At 45.3% G+C, this 4,715-nt stretch overlaps 1 long non-coding RNA gene across 1 annotated transcript; it reads right to left on the bottom strand.

The window, feature by feature from the left end:
• Window positions 1–399: 399 nt before the first annotated feature.
• LOC125942688 (uncharacterized) lies at window positions 400–2,717 on the bottom strand. Its single transcript, XR_007465303.1, has 2 exons — window positions 2,202–2,717; window positions 400–573 (listed from the first exon to the last, which is right to left on the bottom strand). It is a non-coding gene; the product is annotated as an uncharacterized LOC125942688 (long non-coding RNA).
• Between the last annotated feature and the right edge of the window lie 1,998 nt (window positions 2,718–4,715).

Here is a 4,715-nt window from a genome sequence, read left to right as displayed (position 1 = left end):
AAAACATCTTGACAAGAACAAGTTAAGAATTTTATTAGACGTTCCCAGAATGTTGTTACAAATTAAGCTATAAAAGCCTGCATATTGTTTCTGAAGCCATAACGTATAATGGCTTCAGAAACAATATGCAGGCATTTTATAGCCGTCTTTAAAGCAGCATTTATATAGATGGCCATCCTACAGTGACGTGGTAAGCAATATTGGCAACTTCTTCAGCATACCATGCATCCGTATGCTAGCTTCATAGTACACGTGTTACTATATATAACTGAAAATTAAATTGAAGCATTACATTATATTATTTATAATAAGTTGCATAAATTTTTAAACATATGTCTAATGTGCAATACACATCCAAAGCAAATGTGCATAACATGCAGAAAAAATTACAGCCTGTCCTTGTGAGAAAGCGGCTTTATTGAGTAATAAATAAAAGGACACGGAGAATGATTTCACAAAATTATAAAATACAGTAGAAAAGGTGACCACATAAAATAAGACGTAGCTGCAGTAACCACAGAAATCCAGGTCCCTTCCCTCTTGGATACCACTGGCTGCCCACAGAAGTTCGCTCTGTAATACAACAGCGAAGAAAAACGTCAGTAAGCCACACTTGATTTACAATAAAGATGTGCAATTCGGTATTTCAAATAGCAAAATATGTGCCGTTGTATTACCTCGGTCACATTTACTTTATACATTTGAGCAATACTTCCAAAATATTATGCTGTACGATGACGTTCAGAATTATGTTGCAGATATGATATGAAAAAGCTACTGTAGAGTGAAATTAAACTGGCATATGATTTAATCCACACACGACTTGCACTAGGTCATTAGCATGCTAGATGGTTTGCAAACAAATCTCTTACAAGAATGTTACTTTTATTTCAGTAGTGGTGTTGGTGGGTTGTAGCAACAGGCGGGCTTAGCCTGGCAATCAAAGCCGGCAACTGCTCCTTCCGAGTCTCTCTTACAATATCACTGCGGTATTGTACAACATGCCCATGAAACCATTGTATTCTTAAAGGGGCCCTGAAACACTTATACAATACAAACAGCAATACAATTAAGCTCTGGCTTGCCATGACTAACAGAAATGGCAGCCACATGGCGCCAAATAAGAAATAACAGTACACAAAAGAGGTGCATTAAAATCAAAAGAAGCCACTTAACAGAACAGTCAAGCCTTGCATGCTCCTACAGGTTTACCTTAGGATTAATTAGGTGTGAATGAAACTGTGCAAAACACCGTTTGACCCCTCTTCATCTGTTTGCGGAACATACGGCCTACAGCAAGATAAACAAATTTGTAGCAGCATACAAACGGTAAAATGCCAAAAGTATGGAAACAACGCAGCGATTTTGCACGCTCATAAACAAAGCGACCGAATAAGCATACATTCAGGCTCTGGCTTGCAACCATGCAACTTACCTTGACAAAACAAAAACAATGGTGCCAGCAGGCCTTGTGGCTCCGTGACAGAGTAAAAGAGCTGCATAGGAATTAGAAGGAGACAGTCAACAAAACAGTCAAGGTTTTGCTCGCACGCCGATTTTCTTAAGTGGCGAGCCACCTGTGTCGAACTATCACTCTGTTCCGACGGACGAAACGCTGCCGCGCACTCACTTTGCTCACACGTTTCACTTGGCAGCGATGCAGTAGAGCTTGAACTACTGTCCTGTTCGTCACGAAATAACACTGCAGTCGCTTCTTTGTCCGGCGCACCAATAGGTCCCGACACAGTCCTGTCATGCGGGTCTCGCGACACGTCGCTTGTAGAGGCGAAGCTGTACTTCGATATACCATCGTTTGACGAGACACCAACAGACGGAAAAGAAGCTGAAGCGGTGTGTGCACTATGTCCGTACCGTCAGTTAAACGTGACTCTCGTTGGACACTTTTTGGCACGTGGAGATCGCAAACCAAGGGCTCGACTGCAGCATTAAGTCGACGATATTTTTGCTGTCGAGATAAGGCTGCAAATGGCTTTTTCTTCCTTTCCATTGCCCCATGCAGCTAGCATTTCTGTAATAATTAAACCAATTATGTGAAACTCCAGCTTTACCCCCCACAACACAAAAGAACGTTATTTTACATACCGCGCAAGCAAATATATACGAGTCTAAACTTCGCGCTAGCATGGGCCCGCCAAAACAAAAGTCAGCGTGCAAGTTGTAGCAGGTAAATGGATACGTACCGTAAGGAACTACACAACCGTATCGGCAGGCGCTTGTCAAGGGTTGAACGTGGGCCACGAGCGGTAGAACCATGAGCACCGGCGAGCGAACGCTTGCGAGCATGAGCACAGCCCTTTGAATCGCTCGCGCTTAAAGAGCAGATAGCAGTTCGCTCAACGTTTGCGACTGCGCGTGGCCAGATCTGTCGGTGACGATTGCTGGTATCGCAATTCCGGCTTCTTCAGCGCTTGTTAACGCAAAGGCAAAGGAAAACACGGCTCTGATAAGGACGCTGCAGACGGGCGCGCACGTGTGCGTGCGCCCGGCCGTTTTCTTTTTATTTTTTCTGAAGTTTGACTGTCGTGACAGACTCACCCGTATCGTGCAACGCGCCGTGGCACGGGTGAGTTTTGCCGGCTGCGCGGCAAACAGGTACGTTGTCGACGCGGCGGTCGAGGGAGAAAATCGGAAAGGAATCAAAGAAAATAACCCCACTGGCTTTTTCTGCTTGTTCACCCAGAGGGGGAAAGCAGCGAAAGGATATGGGGCTCTATTTTGGACACGCATGGCGGCTGCACGGCCGCCATTATCCGCCATCTTGACTGTCTTATTGGCTGCCCAGAGGTCACGTGTTTTGAAATTTGTGCCGGGAAACGGAAGTTTTGCAAAATGCAATTTTGCGTTTTCGTCAGAATGACGAAACGTGATGTGGAGCTGCAAATTTTATCGACTAATACTGTTTTGTGGTCCTTGGCACCCATAGAGTTTCACATAGAGTGTACTAGACAATGGTACACTCTAGTTTCACACTATAAAACGGTGTTATAGTGAGAAACTCTATGTTGGCACCTATATTGCGACTTTAGCGCTTTAAAAAGAAAGTGGACGGTAGCGCGCAGAAGCTCGTGCAATGCATCTGCAATTTCGCGAATATGTGGTGGCGTTCCAAGATAGCCGGCATGTCAGCTTGTTCATTGGCTGAAGGAATATACCGTGAGGAGCGTCACAGGAAGGGCCGTTTCGTAAACGTCAATTTGACGTTGCGTGACGTTGCGCTGGGCCGCCATTGCAGCGATTTTCCGCCATAATTTGTGGTGTGACGAGCCGCGCGAATTATGGTAATGAGCGGCCATATGCAATGGCAGTGGAGAGGCATGCGTATCGCCGCATTTTCCCTGTCATTTGGGGCCATAAAAATATTTTGTTCACAACGCGTGCTCATAGCATTTGCATCACTCTCGGGTGGTGTTGGCATTTGTGTTTTGCACCATCATTTTTATTAAAAACACATTTATTTGAAATAATATTGGTTGAAACTAGCAAACTTTCTGCGACTTTTTGCACTTTTCACTATTGCGTTTGTATTGTAATCAATATTAATGACTTTTCGCGTCATCAAAGACTATGACAACGGTGACTTTTTAATTTATAAAAAGAAATGTACGCAAGACGCCGCCTTGATGTTCCCTCTCGCCATAGAGTTTCATATTACTTAGAAACTCTATGCCTCTCGCTGTGCGAGTAAGCAGCGAAGTGCACAAGAGATGGCAGTGCCGGCGCTTGCGTCGCTCAAGCGGATATCTGTGGCGCGCGCAACGCTATCGATGATATTCGGCCGCTTCTCAGCCAGGCTGAGACTCAGTCGGGCTGAGTCACTTGCGGTTCACGAGATAGCGATAACGCGTCCTAGAGCGTGCGCTGATCATCACTGGCAGGTCGCGTATGTTGTCTCAAGGTAGAAAGCAAGCGCGTTGGCGCCAATATACGATGACTCATTCAGTTTCCCGAGGACACGCATCCTAGCTAATGAAGCAGACGACAGCCTGCGCGCATGCCGACGACGGAAGCGAGAAACGATTTTGATGGAATAATCGTACGCTTTGAGCTAGCTGCTTTATTTTTACTGGGGAGGAAAACTGTTTTTCTTTATCAACCACGCTAGGTTCAATGCCTACATTACCGTTTCTTAGGCGAAACGTCAAATTTGCGTCACGTTACGAAAGCAAATCGGGGCTATCGGCGCCATTTTGTAAGCGTCGCGCCTACGTCACTCCTCGAAGAAAATGGCGGAATGTCCAGAATAGCGGCTATGATGCGACGTTAACGGATTGCATATGGCTTGTTAAAGCCGCACGGACTGTAAGGCTGCGCGTTCGGCATGTGCATTTTAAATCTTTTTCACTTTCACGCACACGCCCAAGCATGTCGCACATTTTCCGACAAAAACATCTCAAAAAGTTCTTGAGTTACGCTCTCATGACATTCACCAAAGTATACTCCGGTGACGCCAGAGGTGGGCTGTTACCCCAGCTGAAACACAATAGTATATTTGATTAACCGTACTTCCTACTACATATTTCCAAGAACATCTGTTTAACGTCTTCGCGTAGACCAAGACGTCTATAGCCGTTTGTAGCCGTTCCGAGAAGTTTTCAAGACGTTTTGTGTTTCGTGGGAAGCGACGTCACTGCTGTGCAGAGGTGCGAGCGTGCAACAAGCAAAAATTCCGGAACCGGAAATCCCGGAAGTGGCAA

Source organism: Dermacentor silvarum, chromosome 1 (genome assembly GCF_013339745.2).
Source record: "Dermacentor silvarum isolate Dsil-2018 chromosome 1, BIME_Dsil_1.4, whole genome shotgun sequence".
Lineage (NCBI taxonomy): Eukaryota > Metazoa > Arthropoda > Arachnida > Ixodida > Ixodidae > Dermacentor > Dermacentor silvarum.
This window is presented reverse-complemented; position numbering and strand designations above follow the sequence as displayed.